Source organism: Pleurodeles waltl, chromosome 1_2, assembly GCF_031143425.1.
Source record: "Pleurodeles waltl isolate 20211129_DDA chromosome 1_2, aPleWal1.hap1.20221129, whole genome shotgun sequence".
NCBI lineage: Eukaryota > Metazoa > Chordata > Amphibia > Caudata > Salamandridae > Pleurodeles > Pleurodeles waltl.
The window spans coordinates 130238955-130263542 of NC_090437.1; positions in this window are offsets into that span (position 1 = coordinate 130238955).

The following is a 24588-nucleotide window of genomic DNA, read 5'->3' on the forward strand; positions in this document are numbered from 1 at the left end:
AGTATCGGCCGGCAAGACCAAAACATAATTAATGCCATTGGAGCAGATGGACAACAGGTCACCGCCCAAACGAGCCAACAGAAACGACAATATGTCAACACACACCTGAACATTATATGTCTCCACTGGTAGGAGCTTGGGGGTAGGTCAATATCAGACCAAAAAGAGGAGAGGGGGGAGTGTCTCAGACGTGCACCTTATCTGGTCCGGATGTGGCAGATAAGAAAGTGGGAAGATAGGGGGAGTGTAAGGGGGGGCTCCTCATCCCCCAGGTCTAGCGTCCAGGGGTTGGAGGTCAGGGACCCGATGCTTATGTTGCTGGTTGTTGGCTATTGTGTGTGTTCAGGGAGTAGGCCAATTGTCTCCCATCTCTCAGATTACGCCAGTACAAGTATCATTGGTGACTCCTGCTGTGCATAATTTCTAAGCATTGTTCTAAGTTTCTTTAAAAAACTTCGTCAGCAGTTGCCGGTGTCACGGAGGGCCCTCCCGTATGATCTGATTCCAATAGCTGATCTGGCGTGAGGGGGCGGTCACTGTTTGGTTGAGAAAGTTCTGTGTCGGATCCCGAAGGTAGGGGTAATGCACTTATCATTGCTGCTGTGTGAATCGCTTCCCTTCTCGCCTGGATTAGTTGTTTTAAGTCTGGAGCACATTTCGTTAGGTCAGTGCGGATCATGTTTCTCCTCCGATCCCTCCTGGTGCGCTGCGCCTGGGTCTAGGTGGTGGTCTTGCTCGTTCTGGCGCTCCGCCAGGTGACAGCCCAGATGTCTCAAGTCATTCCCATGCTGCCTCCGGGGTGGAGAAGAAGTGTGTTTTTCCTCCTGTCGCAACACGTAGTTTGGCGGGAAATAACAGAGAGTAAGTTAGGTCTAGGGAGCGCAGTTTGCCTTTCAAGGGCAAGTAAGAGGCTCTATCTCTTTGTACCGCTAAAGTGTAATCAGGAAATAGCAAAATCTGCACGTTGTCTATTTGGGGGGGTGGGCCGGCTCTCACCGCTCTTAGTGTAATGTCCCTATCTGCGTAGTGGAGTAGGCGAATGATGAATGGGCGTGGAGTGTTGCCCGACGGTCTTGGCCGGGCCGGGATGCGATGTGCACGTTCCACAGAAAAGAAAGGAGTTAGTTCGCCCTCCGGTACCTACCCCCGCAGCCAGCTTTCCGAGTAGGTCACAGGGTCTTGGTCTTCAATGCCTTCTGGTAGATTCACTACCCGGATGTTGTTTCTTCTAGAGTGGCCTTCTGCATCTTCGACTCGGCGTTCTAGTGCTGTGACCCTGGCCTGGATGTCTTCCATTCCTGTCTTCAATTGGGCAGTTGTGGGCATTAGTTCGTTTACTGTGGCCTCAATCTCTTTGGATCTATCTGTGAGATTGCGATGGTCCGCGTGGAGTAGGACGAGGTCGCCCACTACTTTATCTATTTTGGCTTCCAATGACGTATGGGCGCGTTCCAGTGAGTCTCCGATGCGCTCCACTGCTGCCAACACTGCGTCAAGTTTTTGGCTGTCTTGGTTTGGTGAGTCTTGTATTTTCCCAGTTCCTGCTCCCGAGCGTAGGCGGCCTGTTCCGGCCATGGTCCCGTTTATTTGGGGAGGGAGGGGTGAAGGTTCTGCTTAGTCTCAGGTCGTTGATGACCGTTTTGTCGGATGCCGTATACGTGTTGCGCTCTAGTTTAGTTTCATCTGGGCTGGCAAGGGGGGGGGTTAGGTAAGTAGTTTACCGACGGGTTCGCACAGTTCTGTTCCAAGTCACGCCTCCTGTGTTCACCTCTGGTCCGTGGTATTATTCTCCCCTGGTGGCTTACCTAGGAATCGCAGTTTGTGACACTTCCAGCGTAAAAGTTTGCGCGTCCGTGGTCGTTAGTTTGCACTGTGATCTTTGATGGAGTCTCCGTTCCCCCGATGCTGGAAGCGTATGGACGGGCCCGCTTGTCCAGGGGTAGGCGACAGCCCCCCTGTGACAGCACGAGCAGCCCGGTTAGGTGGTTCACTCTGTACGATCACCTGGGACCCAGTTGTTTGCTGTTGGTGCTTTATGTAGTTGCGTGCTCTGAATAAGGCGGCTGCGTTTTAGTGTTATTGCTAGTGGAGGTCGAATGACTCCCGTGAGTTCACAGGAGGTCTTGCTTACTTATCACTTTGAGGTGTTTCCTCTGCTTCTCCACCCGGACCCCTGGGTGCCCGTGCAGCCAGAGGAGCCCCGTGGCACGCGTCACCTCCCTCCCGCAGCCGCTCCAAGTCGTGGCTCAGGGGCCTGCTGCTGCCCGCGGGATCGCAAGTCCACCTCTGTACATACTTAAGGAGCTCCTCGGGTGCCGAGATACAGGGCCCAGGGCTCCAGCTTCCAACGCGGCCTTCGTGGCCGCTGCGCCGTTTCACCTCCGTGGGGCGCCGAGGGTCCGCTCTCGGCGCTTTTGGTTCATCAAGCCTCACCTGCTTTGTTTTGAGTCTTGGGGGAGTGGGATGCCCCCCCGCTCACCCCTAATTGAGTCGGATTATCTAGACGCGGTGCGGAGCTCTAAAAGCTCACGTCCGCCATGTTTGGCAGCTTGGCCACACCCCCCGTCAGAGACTAAACTTATACCACGTTCACCGGCAACCTACCTTGCTGTAGCCTTGAAATAAGCACAGAGTGAGCAAAAATGTCCTGTTTCAGAACAGAGTGCCGGCCTAGGCAAAAACAGTCAGATAGAGAGAGAATAAAACAAAACTGTAAAAGTGGCTACTATAACAATAAGTAAGCAAAGCCGAATTAAATACATCTAGGTTCAAGTGCACAGCAGCAGCCCTAGTATGGTAAAATAACGTGCTTGGAGCTATAACTAAAATGGCTACACAACACCAGCTCACATCCATTGGAATGGCAGGATGGGGCAATCTATGTGGCATTGACATTTCAGCATCTCCACATGCAGTCAGAATGAAGTCTAGATTAAGGAATCCAAAACATACACATAGTTAACCATGATGCCAGGTCCACATCTCCTACATTTGCAAAGTGGTATCAACTGATTCCCACTAATCTACAAAAACTCCTCACCTCCTACATTGTCACAGAAGCTGCAGTGATATAGCAAACCCCATATAACCAGAGCCAAGTACGAGGAAACAGTCAGTACCTACCATGTGTGGCTGCTATACTGCCCTCAAACACCCATCCACTCCAGGGTTCGCCACTGCAAAAATGCAGGCCAGGGGGCTAAGGGTCCAACGGGCAACCCTCCGCGTTGGGAGGACATCCCCAGCTGGGCCTCTGCGGTCTTCCGGGCCCAGCGTCTCAGGTCTTCCCACGATTGCAACAATGGGTACTCCGCCAGCTGTGGACCCCCCACGGTCCGCACTTGCTTGGCAATTGCACGCCAGATCCCTTTCTTCTGATGGGCGTTCACCTGCATTGATGACACAGACAAAAGGAGAAAGTCATGCACACATGCCCCATAGCAACAGGAGTTGACACCAGTTGCGGCTCCTAAATTAAGGCGGAGGAGCGTTCCCCCTGCCAGCAGCAGCTGCTGCAAGTCCTTTCACAAACCATGTTTATTATCATTTGGTTTGCTAAAGGGGTGGGGCATTGGGGGTGATGATATGAGGGGAGTGGACACTGTGCACTCTCCTCACTGCACATCTATGTTTGTCCTGGGAGAGGAGTATATATAATATATATATATATATATATATATATATATATACACAAGGAAAAATGTCCTGACAAGCGTGTTATGGCGCACTAATTTCTCCGGTGGTGCTGGTTTGAGGCAGGACGTCCATATTTCAAAAAACAAGCTTCTCTTTCTACTTTAGTAAGAGAAAACCGCACTCTGTCGTTGTGCCAAAAATAATTAGACTTTTATTCCATTAGTGAGATCACAAACAAACAAAACAGGAATCCCCTGACGCATTTCGGTCACACCGGACCTTGTTCACAGGTGTTTCCTGTGTACTGGTTTAGCGCTTTAAATAAACTACCCAAACTCAACAGAAAAAATACTCAAGTTACACCAAAATGTCAAAAATTACCCCTTAACATCACAAAATATGTACACTTTAACAAAGAAAAACCAAATACTTTAAAAAATATTTTTCAAATTGCAACAATGTTTTTACAAAAAAACAAAATATTTTTCTATTGAATTCCACATTGCAATATCTTCTGGTAGATGTAGTTTATATCATCTCCTTAAATCAACAGATTTTTAAATATATTTTTTGAATTTTGTTTCAGGGACTAAAAAAGATTGAAAGACAATATAAAGACAGTTCTCGAGGTGTATTAACCAACTACAGGGGGCCTCTTTAATTTTTGATTGATGTTCACATAAGATTCCTATTCATTTGTTGCCTAAAATGGCACAGTCCCCAAAGTTCATTTTAAACAATAGTCCTCACTAAAATCCTACACCTCTGATGTAAATATATTTGGAATAAAAGTCTAATTATTTTTGGCACAACGACAGAGTGCGGTTTTCTCTTGCTAAAGTAGAAAGAGAATCTTGTTTTTTGATATATGTATATAAAATATTTGTTAATTAATTTGTCCCCCTGCGCGTCCCCTTTCACCTCCAGTGCCGCCCAGCCTTGCCCCAACAATACCCCATGAGCCGCTCCTGGTTGATACTGCACAACTGTAACAGCAAGTGAGCACACATACCCATCCTCTCAGCCCACACACCTGTATGGATTGCCACCTGCATGCATCTACTCCAACAACAGTTCACATAGCTGAATCACCATCACACACATCACCAATCATACATGGCAGGGGCATTGGGTTCAGCTGTTCCTCTGGTGCCCCATTTAGTTGTCCATACAGGAGTAGGACCTCTTCAACCAGCTTCTCCAGCTCTTCCTGTGTGAAGACAGGTGCCCTATCCCTGCAGGACGTGGCATGGTGGCTCCCAGAGGCAGTACACAGCAGTTCACGTAGTGGAGGTCTTGCTAGCAACAGTGTCAGGAGTCAAGTCAGGGGTCAAGTTAACAAGACTGCAGAAAATGGCGGCAACAGCCACCACATACAGGACCGTCACCACCGGTGGTCATTCCATTGGCCGCAGACCGCCATAGGCAGCAACGTTAGCCTATGACAAGTTGCACGATGGTTGCGGCCGCCTACCACCATGACAACTTCCGCCGGCAGACTTAGGTCACTTCCAACTGTCCAGAACAGTAGGTCAGGCGCCTGCCATTTTGGGCACATGTACTAGATGCATGTGATTAAATAAGTGCATCAGGCACCTAATTGTCCTGATCTCTATATCACCCAATGTTGTAACTTTATTGTTGTTCTACAGAATGGGCCAATCATGAAAATATGACCTGTTGAGCATAAATATATGTGGATAGTTCAGTGTAGCTACTCTGAGCTACATAGGCATCAGATAACCATACGTTAATGTAATAACATATGTGTGATCAGTGCAGGACTGCACAGTCACCCACACTTTTCCTGATTCATATGTGTCAAATGTCCAAAGCGACTCACATTTCTGCCACTTTGCTCCAATGACGGTGTATGATATGCATTTCTATGGTCTGTATTGTTGGAGTCAGCACTGCTACGCATCCCCTACACATGTCAGGTGTCTGCTACGATTCCATGTGCTGCTGAGGTGTGCCTACTGCATGACTCATTGTACATTCTCTCCTCTCTACATAGATAGCCTGTCAGGAGGGAAATGAGACAACCACCAGTGTACCATCCACTGGTAGACCTGGCATCCAAGGAGGACAGGCATGTCATCCAGACCTATTGTCTGAATCGCCAGACCATCATGGATCTGTGTAGACAGTTGGAGCCAGAACTGAAGACAGGCAATCACAATCCCTATTGCATACCTCCTATCGTTCAAGTGTTGTCAGTGCTACACTTCCTGGCCATAGGGTCATTCCAGAATACCGCTGCCTTAACAGCTGGGATGTCTCAGCCCATGTTCAGTCTGGTATTGAGAGATGAACTGTAGGCTTTCTTGAAACTCCTGGACAGCTACATCAGATTTCCCTAGAGCGGATATGGCCTATGTGAAGGTGGACTTTTATCAGATGGGATAGATTCCTCATATGGTAGGGGCCATTGATGGCACCCATGTATCCCTGATTCCACCCAGTGTCAATGAACAGGTGTATTGGAACAGGAAGAACTACCACTCTATTAACGTGCAGGTGGTGTGTCTGGCAGGCCAGTACATCTCCCAAGTGACAGCCAAGTTTCCAGGTTCAGTGCATGACTCCTACATTATGTGGAACAGCACTGTCCTACACATGATGGTACGACTACACACAGAGAGGGCCTGGCTGGTTAGTAAGTAGGGGTTGTAATGTGACCTGTCATCACTATCTGCCCACTCACTGAACTTCAATTTGATTAGTTTTACCATTGTGTTCACAGGTGAATTGGCTATCCAAACCTATCTTGACTGTTGACATCTGTGAGGTACCCAGTCACGTCAGGGAAACTCTGTTACAATGAGGCCCACGGGAGGACTGGGCATGTCATTGAACAAACCTTTCAGGTGCCTGGACCAATCTGGAGGTGCCTTCCTCTACTCACCCCACAAGGTTTGCCAAATCATCGTAGCCTGCTGCATGCTCCACAATCTAGCCCTGAGGCATTGGATACCATTGCTAGCTGACGACTGTAAGGCAGCTGTACGTGTGGCCGCACATGGTGATATGGACAGTGATGAAGAGCCAGAGGAAGAAGGAGCAGCTGACTGTAGGACAGAGCTCATCAATCAGTATTTCCAGTGACATTTAGGTATACTGGAGGGCCTTTGCAAGTTTTGTCTGTCCACTATTAGAAGTGGATAGCTGACATTACACCTCCTGACCTTTGGCATATGTGATGGTGTAATGATGTCCAGTGCATGTGTGAGTAGTAAAAGCAGACAGATAGAATGTAAAGTATACAGTACTAGTGGTTCACCTCTAACATGTATTGTAGCTACTTATTCCAACATTCTCTTCTCAAATGGACTGACCATTTTAGACACAAATTACCTGCATTCTCCTAGTCCCATCTCCTCCCACCCACTGGAAGTGGATTCCATCTGTGGGTCTGCTACCTAATGCTTGAGGTATACATTGTCAGTAGTTAAAGGTGATTGTGTACAGTACTGAGAGTAGTACATGACAGACAGCCTGTTAAATAGATAATGTGAAGGGCTAGGGCGTGGTGCTGTATAAGACCAATTTGAGTGCCATGAATAGGAGTTATAAAACAATAGTAATGCAGTTGAGTACCAGTATATGTGCTTAATGTGTCACATTGCCTTCCATCCTCATGGTTCTCTCTGTCTTACTCTAATTGCAGATGACGCAACAGACTTTTTGCTGGTGTTACTGTGTATTGCAACCTTATTCTCTGACATCTGTCAATGTACATTACTGTTGTTGTGTGTTCTGCTGAGGGAGCCTCCGTCCGAAGGCCATTACACTGCTAGTACGAATCAGGGGGCATTACCAGACCACACTTGTGTAGAAGGACGCATATTCGTGTATTTGGCTTCAAAAGTGATTTATTGTGCAATTCAGTTTTGCGACATGTGAAATGGATGTGAAGTACATTACAAACTGGTGATGAGTGGACTCATGCTAGATGGATGGATCAAAGTAGCTGCTACAACATTGGGTCACATAGGTCCAGTTTCCTTGTACCAAAGGAAAATGGAGTTCTGTCTCAGTGCAGTCAACAGGGTGTCTCAGTGGAACACAAGGGTGACAATTCAGGAGAGGTTCACTTCCTGGCAGTGGGTTTGGTCTTGTCATCTGCTCCAGTCAGATGTCTGGATGGAAGTCCGCGTTTGGGGGTTTCAGCTATAGAGGGAGGGGTGTCTGAGGCTTGGCGTTCTCCTGGCAGAGCCACTATTACACTGGCTGCCGCTGATGTAGAGGAGGCAGATGTAACGTTGCAAGTGGAAGGGGCCTGAGGGTGTGTTGCTAAACCACACAGGGTGCTGGTCATGTCCCTCCGCACCCCTGCTATGGAGGCCATGGGGGGCATTGTGTAACTACCACTGCTAGATGACCTCCTAGTGGTATTCCCACTACAGCCTTTGATTTTCCCCCAACAAGGTGATGATCTGGCCCATCCTGTCCTGGGAATTTTGGTATGCTTCCAGGACTTGGGAGATGGTATCCTGATCAGTTGTGCCCCATCCTCTGGCCCACAGCATCCCACCCACACTCATAGGTGCCTGTGCCCCTGGCATAGTGTGCCCACTCCCAGTGGTAGCCTGACCATCATTGTCTAGGGTGTCAAGGTCTGACTCAGATCCCTCTACTGTGGGGCACACAATAGATTGAACAGCCCTTGGGACACAGGTCTGGTGACGCTTGCAGGGCTGTGATGTTGAAGCAACAGGGGAAGGGGGATTGATGTGGGCAGGGTGAGGCTGGGAGTTGTCAACTGATCAGGTGTTCCAGATGGGCCACGTAGGTTGTCACTGTCCAGACATCCAGGTGTGTTGTCCTCATTGGTACCTTCATCTTGAGGATGGCTGGCAGTGTCTGGTGCCTTCTCCATGGTGGCAATGGAAGTGTTACCTGTGGATGGAGTAAGACACAGAGTACACTTGAGTAAGTGTGTTTGGTTCCCTCTTTGTGAGATGCAGACAGTGGCTTACCAGGATTCCCTGCAATGACAATGACATATGCTGCACAGCATAGCTTGGTAGTACATACAAGTCTGTGACAGGAGTACCATACTCCATGTTGGGTGCTGTCATCAATGATGGGTTCTATTACTATCTTATACTTGACATGAATATTCGACTCTGGTACTTGGTGAGTATTCAGACTTGGTAGATGTCACACAATTTGGCTGTACATTGCACCATGATGTCCCATTGGAAACACAGTATGTGGGCATGCAGGGTAATATTCCTGTCTCTGGATGTTGTGCATGTGCATGGAGTCTGGCATCTTACTTTCCAACCGAGTGTCAGTCCATAACAGGCTTGGGATATGGATCAGTGTCAATTGTCACCACGCTGTAGCTATGTTTAGCCTTGGCTGCCATTGTGGTGTGCCATTGCATTGCTGTCATTGCCATGTACTGGCCCTCAGTCATACATTCTAGTTGGTGTATGTAGTAAAATAGTGATACATGCATGAAAAATGATGTGATGTGCACCTTGCAGGTTTTCACATAAATGGTTTGGTGCATTGTGGGAGTCGTAGTGATAGGATTAGCATGTGGCATCCGTGTGCTTGCCAAGGGCTGTGTGGGCAGTAGGGCTGTGTGGGGTGGTGGCTTACAGGAAAGGGGCATTGGCTGATTGGCAGGTAGGTGTAGGGGAACAATTAGTAAATTAGGGGGTATTTGGGTGGTAAGGAGGCATGCAGGGCATGACCATTCTGTGACACTGATGTTGTGGGTACTTACTAGTCTCCAGTCCCCCAGGTATTCCAGTCAGGCCCTCTGGAGGCAGTATCTCCAAGACCTTCTCCTCCCAAGATGTGAACTATGGGGGAGGAGGTGGAGGCCCACTGCCAGTCTTGTGCACAGCTATCTGGTGTGTCCTTGCCATGAAATGCACCTTCCCCTGTAGGTCATTCCACCTCTTCTTGATGTCGTCTCTTTTGCGTGAATGGCTGCCCACTGAGTTGACCCTGTTGACTATTCTTTGCCATAACTCAATTTTCATGGAAATCGATGTTAGCAGGACCTGTGCTCCAAACAGTTGCGGCTCTACCCTAACAAATTTTATCCACCATGACCCTCAACTCATCGTCGGTGAATCGTGGGTGCTTTTGTGGGGACATGGTTGTGATTGTGTTGACAGGTGTGGGGGAGTGTTGTGTATAGGAGGGTGCAGTGTTGGATGATTGATGGGGTATGGGTGGTGTGTTGTGAGGGATGTGCTGTTATGTGTGTGGTTGTTATGTGTGTATTGTGTTTGGTTAGCTGGTGTGTGATATGTGTTTGCCTATAGTGTTAGGGTGCTGTCTATGTGTTTGTGCCCTCTCTATGTTTCTCAGTATTGAGGGTTTTTTTTTGCAAAGGATTGTGGATTGTGAGGGTGTGTGTTATATAGTGGAGTGTGTAGGTGTGTTGGGTGTGCTGATGTGCGTCAGGTGTGGGGTATTCAAACTGTCCAATGTAGTGTTGTGTTCTGTCAGTGACGGTTTCTGACCATGGCAGCTAGGACTGCCAATGTTTTACTGTCATTGAAGAACCGCTGTGGTGATGTGGTGATTTGGGAGTCATAATATGGTGGGTGGATTTGTGTCGGGCTGGAACTGCCTCCCTCCCACTCACCAGTGTCCTGGCGGTTTTGGATTTTTGGCAGTCTTTATGGTGTGGATCATAATACGGTAGGCGGATCATCGCCAACATAGCGATCTTTTGGCGGCCGCCTCTGCGGCAATCTTCATGGAAGACCTCCAAAGTTGTAATGAGGACTATAGTACTGTTCAAGATGCTTTACTTTATTGAGTACATGACATTCAATCGTAACCCTGTGAGAAGAATAGATACCTATACCACAACCACTTCAAAAAATGTGGGCACCCAAATGTGATGAAAAAAAAAAACATCGGAGTGTAGAGAAAGTGTGAACCCATAATGGAAAAGAATGTGGATCCTAGAACGTTCCATAAAACATGCAATAAACTTCTGACAATAAATAAAATATAGTCACTGTCCAACGAGGTCTGAATCTACCATTAAGTAACATCATAATTTGCGGCCCATCTATGATATAAATCATGCATTCTTAGGTAAACTGTAATACAACACAGTGACTTTTAGCCATAATGGCAGACTCAAAGATCTAACTTACATCATGTCTAAAAAGTCCAAAAGAACCATATAGGAACAAGTGGAGAATGGAAAATGAAGACTGAGGAATACAATTAAAAACTCTTACGTAAATACCTGTGCATAGCACGCAATATCAAGAAGAATGTCTGAGGGAAACCGTATTTAAGCTTCACTCCTCAAATGTCAAGGAGGCAAATTAATTCAAAAGTCCGTAGCCAGATTATAAGATAAATGGTAGCGTCTTATAGGACCATGATACGTCCTAGTCCTGTCAATAAAAACAATCAGTTACTACACAGTCTCTAATATAAGATATACAACCATGCAGTCACTGGATATCAAAACAGGAGTAAACAAGTCTCATGTTAGCATGTGGCAAAAAACATCAATTTATTTCTGCAATTAGCGCACAATCTCTTATGTGAGTAAACAACTGTGCAATCACTGGATATTAAAACAAGAGTAAACAAGCCACATATTGCCATGTGGCAAAAACATCAACTGAATTTCCACGCACACACAGCACTATACATTAAAGCAGAAAGTATCGTACCGACAAAATAGAATACGATATCACAGATACATACATCAATATTATCAGATGCCAGTGCAGCACCTGGCATTTGTGATACCTCATATTGGACACAACATTACAGAAACCTTATGTAAGATATAAAACGTGTAGTCACTAGATGTAGAAAGGGAATAACAAAGCCACATTTAAGCATGTGGTAAAAAATATTGATGGAATTGCTACGCACACACACCACTAAGCAGTAAAACGGAAAGTACCATGCACGCGTGGGCATACATACATAGGGGGTAATTACAACATTGGCGGTATAAGGCGCTTACCGCCGTGCAGAAGACCGCCAATACACTGCCGCGGCCGCGGTAGACCGCCACAGCTATTATGACACACATCACGGAATTCGCCGAAATTCAGACACCCACACAATACCGCCACACCAAAGGTCAGCGATAAACATGCAGAAACAAATCCTCCACCTCCACGGCAACAGAAACACTCCCATGCTATTACGACCCACGAATCCACGCAGCGGTCTTTCAACCGCAGTATACCATTGGCGGTACACACCGCTGCGCTCAAAATACACACACATCTACAAAACACAGCCACATTGGACAATTCCAAATACATACACCTGATACACATACACACACCACTCCCACATACCCAACACAATATAAAACACACACCCACATCACCCACAAACCCCTACAACCAAAAATTCTGAGAGAAGGCCAGAGAGACAGCACAGAATAGACAACCCGATCACACAGAGGCACACAACACCATCACCCACACAACATCCAAGCACAAAACACCACATACCACTACACTCACCACACTCATCAACAAATACACCACCCCACACATCACACACACCACCCCATGGCATGCCAAAGACACCCCCGCTTCTCCGAGGAGGAGCTCAGGGTCATGGTGGAGGAAATCATCCGGGTAGAGCCACAGCTATTTGGCTCACAGGTACAGCACACATCCATAGCCAGGAAGATGGAGCTATGGCAAAGAATAGTGGACAGGGTCAACGCAGTGGGACAGCACCCAAGAAATAGGGAGGACGTCAGGAAGAGGTGGAACGACCTACGGGGGAAGGTGCGTTCAACGGTATCCAGGCACCACATCGCGGTACAGCGGACTGGCGGCGGACCCCCTTTCTCCCCCTCAACTAACAACATGGGAGGAGCAAGTATTGACCATCTTGCATCCTGAGGGCCTTGGAGGAGTCGTTGGAGGAACGGACACTGGTAAGTCAAATCTTAACTATCATATCCCCCACCCTACCTGCATGCAATCACACACCCCCACCCTCACACCCTCCCCTATCACCCCAAATCTTCACCAATCTACCCATGACACCAACCACCCACCCCAACTCCAAGACCTGCATGACACAACTAAGCATGGACACCCATCACTAAAGCATGCCCACTGCACAGACCCAGAACACCCCCCAACCATCAGCACACAAGCCCCCACACAGGAATGCCTGCACTGGGGTTCACGCACACCCACTCATTGCACACCATGAAACACACACATGCAATAATCATGTACTTATGCCCCCGAAGGAACAACACCACTCCACCCTCACAAGAGGCCCACAGTGACGAGAGCAGCTCTGCCCTACTGGATCTTGATGACCAGCCCGGACCATCGTGGGCCTCAGGACAGTCGGTTCCCCTTGCTCAGCCACAGCCCAACACCGAGCTGCCACCCTCTGGTAACACCAGCACAGCACCCACCCAGCGGGCCCAAACCTCCCTACCAAGGATAGGTCAATCAGCAATGTGTCCACCACTACAAGGCACCCAGGGTAACCCACCACCCCAACAACAACAGGGACCGTGGGGGCAGTGAAAGTGGGCACACGGTCCAGGGGACAGATGCACAGGAACACAGGGGAACTGGGAGGGCTGCTCTGCGACAGAGGGAGGACAGGCCAAGGGAACCAACTCTCCACGAGGCCCTCTCCTCCATCATGGGAGCATACCACCACTCCCAGGAGACGATGGCGACGGTCCTGGACAAGTTGCAGGAGACCCTGCGTCTGCAGGAGGAACAATATTTGGGGTTCAGGGAGGAGCTCAGGACCATCGGCTCCGCCCTGGGCACCATCGTAGGGGTGCTGACAGACATTCAAAAGACCTGGAGTGACACCGTGGCACTCCAAGGGGCCCCTGACACTAGCCACGACGATGAACTGCCCACCACCTCCGCCGGCGCTACTGGACAGGATGCCCCGCCACAGGACCAACACACCAGCACCCCATCCCCTGCAGACGGACAACCACCACGCAAGCGGGCCCTGAGATCCAGGAACAGGACAGAGCAAGATGGCAAGACCCCAGCCAGGAAATAAGACCACCCTGATTGTCCCCCCACTGTGCCACTTTGTTACCCTGTCCAAATCGGAACTGCCCCAGCTCCACTTCCAATGGCCAGATGTGCAATGTACCTGTGAGACTAATAGACTGGACTCTGCCATGGACATTCCTCCACCATCACCCATCACCATTTTACAACCCCCTTCATTTTGTAGCACTTAAATAAACACCCTTGAAACACTAAAATAAACTGGAGTCAGTCTATGATTTGTAATTCTGTATTATCAATTACAGTTTCATAATGGGTTACCCATTGGAAGGCTAACATACCTATGTCACACATCACAAACCCTTCAAGGATGCAAACAGTTGACACGTAGGTTACCACATTTGTGAAACTGAAATGGAAGGGGACAACTCAGTTAACAAATGTGAGTGAAATGTCGGTACAGGATAGAGGTAGATGTGAGAAAGTTAATGTAATGGTAAAAATGAAAATGTTCTCACCTGTGTCTCACTGGAAATATTGCTGTATGACTGACTCCCTGTTGTCGTTTTCTTCTTCCTCAGCTTCATCCTCATCACTGTCCACAGGCTCCACAGCTGCCACAACACCGTCATCTGGATCATCCTCCTGCAGAAAAGGCACCTGGCGTCGCAATGCCAAATTATGGAGCATGGACCAGGCGATGATGATGTTGCACACCTTCTTCGGTGAGTAGAATAGGGACCCACCTGTCATATGTAGGCACCTGAACCTGGCCTTAAGGAGGCCGAAAGTGCGCTTGATAACCCTCCTAGTCCGCCCATGGGCCTCATTGTAGCGTTCCTCTGCCCTGGTCCTGGGATTCCTCACTGGGGTCAATAGCCAGGAAAGGTTGGGGTAACCAGAGTCCCCCAATAGCCATACACGGTGCCTCTGGAGTTGACCCATCATATCAGGGATGCTGCTATTCCGCAGGATGTAGGCGTCATGCACTGAGCCAGGGAACATAGCATTTACCTGAGAGATGTACTGGTCTGCCAAACAGACCATCTGGACATTCATGGAATGATAACTCTTCCTGTTCCTGTATACCTGTTCACTCCTGCGGGGGGGACCAGAGCTACATGGGTCCCATCAATGGCACCTATGACGTTGGGATATGTCCAAGGGCATAGAAGTCACCTTTCACTGTAGGCAAATCCTCCACCTCAGGGAAAATGATGTATCTCCTTATGTGTTTCAGCAGGGCAGACAACACTCTGGACAACACGTTGGAAAACATAGGCTGTGACATCCCGGATGCCATGGCCACTGTTGTCTGAAAAGACCCACTTGCAAGGAAATGGAGCACTGACAGCACCTGCACGTCAGGGGGGATTCCAGTGGGATGGCGGATTGGTGACATCAGGTCTGGCTCCAACTGGGTACATAGTTCCTGGATTGTGGCACGGTCAAACCAGTAGGTGACGATTAAATGTCTCTATTCCATTGTCAACAGGTCCACCAGCGGTCGGTACACCGGAGGATTCCGCCATCTTCCCATATGTTCCAGCTGACGGTGCCTAAGAAGGACAACAGCGGAGAAACAGTCACTATTCCTCCAGGTATGTACCCACAGTCACACACAAGACTACACCAGACAACAAACCCTTCCTGTATGTGTGTTGAGTGTAGGCCTCAGTATGTGTGACGCAGTTGAAAATGAATCCATGTTGGCCCCTGAAATGGCGGCTGCCTGACCTCTAAACTGGGACAATGTGATTGTGGGGTAACAGCGCTGGCGTTGCACAGCGTTGCGGTAGGCGGTTGTAGAGCGCGGCGCAATGCTGCATTGGTTAACATTGGACCCTATGGGTCCCAGGAGCCAATGAACAGGTGCGCCGGCGGTGATGATGCGCCCCGCTGCGGACGTCACCGCCATTTTCTATCTGTTGAATCACTAGATACCTGACCTTCGACAGGAGAGGACCTACACTGCTAGTGCTGCTGTGACCTCGGTCTGGAAGCGACAATGGCTGCTGCGTCTAGGGAAAGGGCCCCTGCCTTCACTGCACAGGAGTTGGAGAAACTTGTGGATGGGGTCCTCCCCCAGTACATGCTACTCTACGGTCCTCCAGACCAACAGGTTAGTACACAGGGAGCACGTTGTATAGGCTAGGCCTGGGTGGTGAGGGCTAGGTGGAAGGGGGCAGAGTACATAGAACATTAATGCATGGGAATGAATGGGCCACATGGCCAGAGTAGGGAGGGGGCCACTCACATTGACGGTGCAGTTGGTAATGACTGTTCCTCTTCCCTTGTGCATGTCATGTAGGTCAGCGGCTACCAGAAGAGGGACATTTGGCGTGCCATCGCCAAGGAGGTCCGGACCCTGGGGGCTCACCAGAGATGGGGCACCCACTGCCGTAAGAGATGGGAGGACATTCGCCGCTGCAGCAAGAAGACGGCGGAGGCTCAGCTGGGGATGGCCTCCCAACGTGGGAGGGGTGCCCGTCGCACCATGACCCCCCTGATGTTCCGGTTCCTGGCGGTGGCCTACCCGGAGTTGGATGGGCACTTGAGGACATCACAGCAGACACAAGGGGGTGAGTGCAACCTCATTCTGCGGACTTTGCGTGCAGTGGAGGTGTCTGGGTGGGGGAGGTGGGCTGTGGGTGTCCCTAGGCCAGGACAAGTTCGGTAGGCAAGGCCCCTCCGTAATGTAGGCCATGTGGCACTCAACCCCACCTCAGCAGAGTGCCAAGTTGAGGTATAGTTGTCCTTGTGGCATCCATGTGCGCAGATGTCCACCATTGCCATGTAGGCCATATCCCAGAAATTGCATGTGCAGAGGGCAGGAGCACGGCGCAATGCAGGGGGCTGCTGCGTCTGTCTTGTCCGCCAACTGTAGCGGAATGCCATGCACTAAAACGCTCTTTCTTCTGTCTCCCCCCTTTTCCTGCTCTCCCTGTCCTTTTGTACATCTGCATCATCAGGCGGAGGTACAGTGGCACCGGAGCACGAGGGAGCTGCATCCCACATGGCCATGGAGGCCCACACCACGGACTCTGAATGCACCAGTGGGACGGAGGGCGAGGGGAGCTTCACGTCGGCCACCGGATCACCAACCAGCGACACAGACTCGTCAGCCGATGGGAGCTCCCCTGTGGTGGCGGCACCATCTGTGCGCCCCACTTCTGCAGGTACAGCCGCCACCTCCCCTACCAGCACCGCCCTCCCAGCAGCCCCTCAGCGTTCGCCCCGTGCCCGCTCACCCAGGAGGGTGGGCATCACCTTCGCCCCAGGCACCTCAGGCCCTGCCCCAGTCACCCCTGCTGCCCTCAGTGAGGAGGCCATTGACCTCCTCAGGTCACTCACTGTTGGGCAGTCTACCATTGTGAATGCCATCCAGGGTGTAGAACGAGAGTTGCAACACAGTAATGCATTCCTGGAGGGCATTCATTCTGGTCAGGCTGCCCTTCAGCGAACCCTGCAATATCTGGCCTCAGCACTGATGGCAGCCATTGTCCCTGTGTCCAGCCTCCCCCCTCCAACTTCCTCCACCCAGACCCAATCCCCTGTACCCCAGCCCATCCCAAGCACACCTACAGACCAGCATGCACACAAGTCAACACACCCAGGTAACTCAAGCAAACATAGGCACCACACACACCACAGGCACTCACACAAGCATCACACCCATACAGATACAGCAACATCCACTGCCTCCACTGTGTCCCCCTCCTCCTCTTCTCCCTCCTCCCTCCCAGTCTCGTCTACACACACACCTGCATGCACCACATCTACAGGCACTAGGACTCGCACCAGGACACCCAGCACCACAAGCTGCTCACCTGCACTCACCACCTCCACTGCCATTTACACGTCCCCAGTGTGTCAGTGACGCCCCCTCCCAAAGTACCCAAACGCCGGCAATCACTCACCCAACATCCATCCACCTCACGACAGCCTCCAGTACTTGCACCCAAAACAGCTAAAGTGACACCTCCTACAACCACCTCCTCTTCCTCCACTCCCAGACCCCCTCCAGCTACCCATCCCAGTGTCCGTCAGAAACTGTCCCTATGTCAAATTGACCTTTTTGACACCACCACCCCCCTCCAATTCATCAGTCCCGTCGTAGCGCCTCAGCCAAAAAGCCTCCAGTACCAGTGGTGCGTGTTCCAGGTGTTTGGAGTGCACCGTCCACCAGGGCAGGCAGTAGGACCCGGAGCCAAGGCACTGGCAGCCCACCCCCTGTAAAGGCTCCGAAATTGGAGAGTGGACGATGGGACCGTGTCAAGGCTCCTGGTGGGTCAACAAGTGAAATGGGTTCGAAGGCGATTGATGAGTCAGCTGTAACTCCAACAAAGGTGGGGAAGGTCCAGAGGAAGTCTGCCCAGCTTGTTGTGAGTGTGACGGCGGAGAAGTGTGCCATAATTTCTGGCGGTCCAGACACAACCGCCAGCACCGTCGTCACTGGTCCAGAGACCACCGCCAGAGTCACAGCCCAGGAGGGCCCAAGTATCGTTACTGGTCCGGAGACCACCGCCAGAGTCACAGCCCAGGAGGGCCCAAGTATCGTTACTGGTCCGGAGACCACCGCCAGAGTCACAGCCCAGGAGGGCCCAAGTATTGTTACTGGTCCGGAGACCACCACCGGAGTCACAGCCCAGGAGGGCACAAGTATCGTTACTGGTCCAGAAACCACTGCCGGAGTCACAGCCCAGGAGGGCACAAGTATCGTTACTGGTCAGGAGACCACCGCCGGAGTCACAGCCCAGGAGGGCCCAAGTATCGTTACTGGTCCAGAGAACACCGCCGGAGTCACAGCCAAGGAGGGGCCAGGATGCCACAGCCCCGCTGGCCAATGATGGAACGTCATGCCACACACCAATGTCCAGTATGGAGATCGTCATGCCACACACCAATGTCCAGTGTGGAAATCGTCATGCCACACACCAATGTCCAGTGTGGAAATCGTCATGCCACACACCAATGTCCAGTATGGAGATCGTCATGCCACACACCAATGTCCAGTGTGGAAATCGTCATGCCACACACCAATGTCCAGTGTGGAAATCGTCATGCCACACACCAATGTCCAGTATGGAGATCGTTATGCCACACACCAATGTCAGTATCAGAACCGCCATGTCAAAGCACCGCTGAACAGGGCAAAGACCGCCATGTCAAAGCACCGCTGAACAGGGCAAAGACCGCCATGTCAAAGCACCGCTGAACAGTCCTGAACCACCCTGGCAAAGCACAGCTGAACAGGGCAAAGACCGCCATGTCAAAGCACCGCTGAACAGGGCAAAGACCGCCATGGCAAAGCACCGCTGAAGAGGGCAAAGACCGCCATGTCAAAGCACCGCTGAACAGGGCAAAGACCGCCATGTCAAAGCACCGCTGAACAGCCCTGAACCACCATGGCAAAGCACCGCTGAACAGGGCAAAGACCGCCATGTCAAAGCACCGCTGAACAGGGCAGAGACCGCCATGAAAAAGCACAGCTGAACAGGGCAAAGACCACCATGAAAAAGCACAGCTGAACAGGGCAAAGACCGCCATGGCAAAGCACCGCTAAACAGGGCATAGATCGCCATGGCAAAGCACCGCTGAACAGGGCATAGACCGCCATGTCAAAGCACCGCTGCACAGGGCAAAGACCGCCATGTCAAAGTACCGCTGAACAGTCCTGAACCACCATGGCAAGGCACCGCTGAACAGGGCAAAGACTGCCATGTCAAAGCACCGCTGAACAGGGCAAAGACCACTATGTCAAAGCACCACTGAACAGGGCAAAGACCGCCATGTCAAAGCACCGCTGAACAGCCCTGAACCACCATGGCAAAGCACCGCTGAACAGGGCAAAGACCGCCATGTCAAAGCACCGCTGAACAGGGCAGAGACCGCCATGAAAAAGCACCGCTGAACAGGGCAAAGACCACCATGAAAAAGCACAGCTGAACAGGGCAAAGACCGCCATGGCAAAGCACCGCTAAACAGGGCATAGACCGCCATGGCAAAGCACCGCTGAACAGGGCATAGACCGCCATGTCAAAGCACCGCTGCACAGGGCAAAGACCGCCATGTCAAAGTACCGCTGAACAGTCCTGAACCACCATGGCAAGGCACCGCTGAACGGGGCAAAGACTGCCATGTCAAAGCACCGCTGAACAGGGCAAAGACCACTATGTCAAAGCACCACTGAACAGGGCAAAGACCGCCATGTCAAAGCACCGCTGAACAGGGCATGCACCGTGTAGGAATGAATGTACCGCCACATCAGGCATCCTTATCCCATGTGCAGCTGGGACAGTGACAGGACAGGAACTTTCACTGGGACACTCATCCAGTCTGGGCACCAGTCCCCCTCCAGAACCAGTGTAGACCTGCCTCTACTTGAGAGACTGTGGCTTTGCACTCCCCAGGATTGTTCAGTGGGCAAGCCACCCACTGTAGAGACTTGAGAGACTGTGGCTTTGCACTCCCCAGGATTGTTCAGTGGGCAAGCCACCCACTGTAGAGACTTGAGAGACTGTGGCTTTGCACTCCCCAGGATGGCACAGTGGGCAAGCCACCCACTGTAGAGACTTGAGAGACTGTGGCTTTGCACTCCCCAGGATACATCAATGGGCATAGAGCCCCGTCGTGGATCTGGCTTCGCATTCATGTGGCTGAGGTGCCCCCCCTTCCCTTCCCCCTGAGGTGCTTGTAGTGTTTCTATCTGATGCCCCAGCAGTGTTCTCTCCGATTTTGGTCAGGTATCTTTTGTAGGCCTCGCCCATGCATTTTTGGACTGTTTGTGTACGGACATTGTTGTGTACATATCTGCACTACTTCTTGTATTGTATATATAATTATGAGTGATTTTGAGATATATATCTGTATATTTTTGTATGACATGTATATTGGCACATTACAATGTTTGAGCGAAATTCGCATTGTCTTTGCATTCTTCCGGGGGGATTGTGGGTTGTTAATGTGATATTTTTGACAGCATTGGTTGTGTATGTTGTACTATGCGAGGGTGGGGGTGGGGGTGTTTGGTGGGTGTCCCCCTAACTTTTGCCTCCCCCCTCCCCTGTGTCGTAGATGCAGTACTCACCGGTATCTTCTGCGCCTACGTCGCTGTTGGTCGTGAAGGAGCAGAAAGACAAGGGCAGGTAGTATTTGGAGTTCCGGGTCCATGGAGTCGTCGTTCCTCGTGGAATGTGTAGAAGGTGAGCGTTTTCCCATAGTTAAAGCAGTTTCCGCCGTGTTTTTATCCACGGTGAATCCGCCCCGGAAAAGGTGGCGGATTGGCGGGTTGTAATGGTGTGGGCGATACATTGTCTTCCGCCTGTCTGTTGGCGGTAACCGCCGCACTGCTTGTCTGTACCGCAGTGGCGGGCGGTGTGTTAAAGTGGCTGTCTTTGTTGGCGGTTTCCGCCAGGGTCATAATTCCCTTTTTTTGCCCGTCGGACGGTTTGCGGTATTACCGCACCTTTAACACCGTCCGCCAGGGTTGTAATGACCACCATAGTCTCTTCAGGACGTACGTCAAAGCAAGGTACCCGTACAGGGCCTCGCATCTGTAATGCTAACTCATATTAGGTGCAACATTACACTAGTGTACCTTAAAGCTGCATAAAATATGTATAAGTTCTATTACAGGACCGGAGGCAAGGATTATGCAGTTCTTTCTTCACTTTTTAATTATACAGCAGGTTGAAAGTTCAACAAAAAAAATCACTGAACCACAAGTCCCATGAGTCCGTTGCTATAACAACCGTAGAACACAGACTCCATTAACCGTATAACTGTCCACAACACGTCATATCCCCCTCTTTCTTCACTGCTCGGAATGCAAGATAAGTGCCTTTCTGTTCTCTGCACATGGTAGTTTGAAGTGTGGTTTGCCTTTCAAAGAGTGTTTATCGATCGTGCCTATTTGCGTATTACTGTTGTAGCAACCTTGTTGCCAGGACGCGTTACCGCGGCGCGGGAAGCTCCTGTTTAGAAGCTCGAGCGCTTTGGTTGCGGTGGCGCATCGGGCCCTCTAAAGGGTGCGCATCCTGTTTTTCGTGCTTTTCCGTGTTCACGAGTCGTTATGCGCTCGGCGCATCGAAAATTTTGCTCGCTAGGGGTTTAAGGGCTTAGGCTCTTTTTCAACCCCTCCAACCCCCCCATTTGACACCACGTTTGCGGTCAGAGTGTACCCCGGAGCGGGAGGTCGCTCCTGAGTGATTTATCCGCGTGTCACGCGGGCCTGATATATTTTTATAAGGCTGTGGGCCTAGAATTGCCTATTTGACAGTTGGGGGTGCTACCCTACTATTTTTGGCTGTAATTCTGTCATTTTCCTCAGGGTCCCAATATGCAGCCCGTACAAGAGCATGACTCTTTCCCTAGCATGTCCCATGGTGAGGGCCCTTTGTATCGCTTCCTACCCCCCGGGGTGGACGTGTTGCTCTCGCAGGCTATTGCGCAGGTTCTCGCTCCCTTCAAGGAGAGCATGGCGCAGCTTGCAGAGCAAGTTGCTAAAGGGCCGGGCATGTTTGGGGCAACGGGGTTGGGCATGTTTGGGGCGACGGGGTTGCACCTAGTGCTTCACCCAAGACACTACGCAAGCACGCCTCAGGCCATCTTGGGCATTCCGAACCCCTTTTTGAGGTCTCCTGCAAGAGTGCGCGTGCGCAAGCTATTCTACCCTGCTGGGAGGGCTCCCTACCCGGAGTAATCGGTGGGAAGCTCCACCAAAAATTTGACCTTCTTGCGGGGTCTCAACCGGGCTTTGCAAGAGACTCCGAGGGGGACTCTTCCTCAGTCCCCCTTCCCTGCGTCTTCAGGGTTTGTACTGCTCCATGCGTCCGTAGACCCTATCAAGTGAAGCCACGATTCGTGTCAGAAGAAACGGTGGCCATATTGGAAAGTCCAAGTCATTAAAAACACAGTAGACCTGCTATTCATATTGTATTGATTGTTGACTCAAACATACTGAGGCAATATTAAGTAAACTTCAAACATAGAATATTTATTGCATCCCGGTTCTACACAACAGAATGCTGCAAATATGAGCATCAAATGTGAGTAAATACGCGTGTTGCTAATGACACTAGTGAAAGGTGGAACTACATCACCGGATATCATAATATTCATTATAAAATATATGCGGTGGCCATATTAGAAAGACCAAATAGCTGGAAAACATGTAAACCTGCTATTCATATTGACAATTCCTGGCTTGAAGGAACTGTGAAATAACGATAAATACGCTTCAGACACGAAATAACCACTACAGCCTGGTACTCAACCAACCGATTCCACTAACAAGGAGCAAAAACCATGTAAAGTAGCCATATTGAAAACCAAATAGTAAAGGTCAAGAAAACTTTCTACTCGTAATTCCATAATCCAAAAACCAACCAAAGATGTGACTGACATCCCCTATGTGTGTCAGAAAATAGATACTGTGTGTGATACAATAAGACAAAAAGAGACATGATAGAACTGCCAGAGGCCTAAAATATTGAAAAATATAACAAAAAGTAGCATAATACGCCACACATTTTATCAAATATGTAGGTGAATATGCAGAAGGATGTGTAAAAAACATCAAAGAAATCCAATATATACATGACACATCTCCTGCATGAGATGGAACAGTGAAGACCTAATATTAATCAACATGTTGTACGCAAGGAACACAAAAGGCTAAGACTTGTCATAAGATATTACATGACAAACAGATTCCAAATATTTCAAAAGTTTCAGTCATGCATAGATAGAGGAAATTATTGACCTTATACTTAACTCATATTGGATCAGAACACTGATACTACAAATAAGTGGCCATACATGATGAATATGCGATGAAATAGAAATGTTTTATCTAAAAATGCATGTAATTCTCTTTCCGTATTCAGTCTCTTATCTACAGCCTGTAGCTTGATGATCCATCTAGCTTCACATTTTCTAAGTTCCTTTTTTCTGTCACCTGCTCTTGGATGATTGAGGATCTGAGTAATGCCATGAAACTTGATATTCCAAACCTCTGAGTCCCTATGCATAGAATTGTAATACACCGCTATCAGATAGTTCATGTTGTTTTTCCTAATGGCTCTTATGTGTTCCTGGACCTGTTCCTTATGAGCTTGGTTAGTACTACCCACATATATTTTACCACATACACATATGATAGAGTAAACCGTAAACTTGGTATTACAATGAATGAATTGTTTTACATGGTAGACTTTCTTAGTGTTATATGAAAATGTCATAGTTTTGTCAAGTGCAAACCGACAAGCAATACCTGACCCACATTTTAAAAACCCTATAGGCCCGATGGGCAGCCATATCCTAAGTTTGTCATGTGTAATGGGAAAGATGTAACTCAATCAATCAATCAATCAATTTTTGTAAAGCACAGCTACTCATCCGTGAGGATCTCAAGGCGCTGGAGGGGAGGACCCTCATCCAAAGAGCCACGTCTTGAGGTTCTTCCTGAAGATGATGAGAGATAGGCTTTGTCTGAGGTGCAGGGAGAGGTTGTTACAGCTCTTTGCTGCGATGTAGGTTTTACGAATGCGAGGGATGGTGGCCAGGGTCAGCTGGGCAGAACAGAGGGATCTGGCGGGAGTGTGGAAGGAGATGCGGAAGTTCAAGTAGACTGGTTCTACATTGAGTATGGCCTTGTATGTGTGGGTGAGTAGCTTGAAGGTGATTTGTTTTTCAATCAGGAGCCAGTGGAGGGACCTCAGGTGTTGTGAGATATGTACTCGGTGTGGGAGGTCCAGGATGAGTCTGGCAGCGGCGTTCTGTTTGAGTTGTAGTTTTTTATATTTCTAGTTGAGGTGCCGGCGTAGGGGTGTTGCCGTAGTCAAGCTTGCTTGGGGGACTAGGACAAAGTCTTTCTCTCAAAGTAATCCCCCCCGCTGTGGGTGATAGAAGGTCCCTTCTTAAGTACCTACCAATATTGATGTCCAATATTATCAGGTGTCAA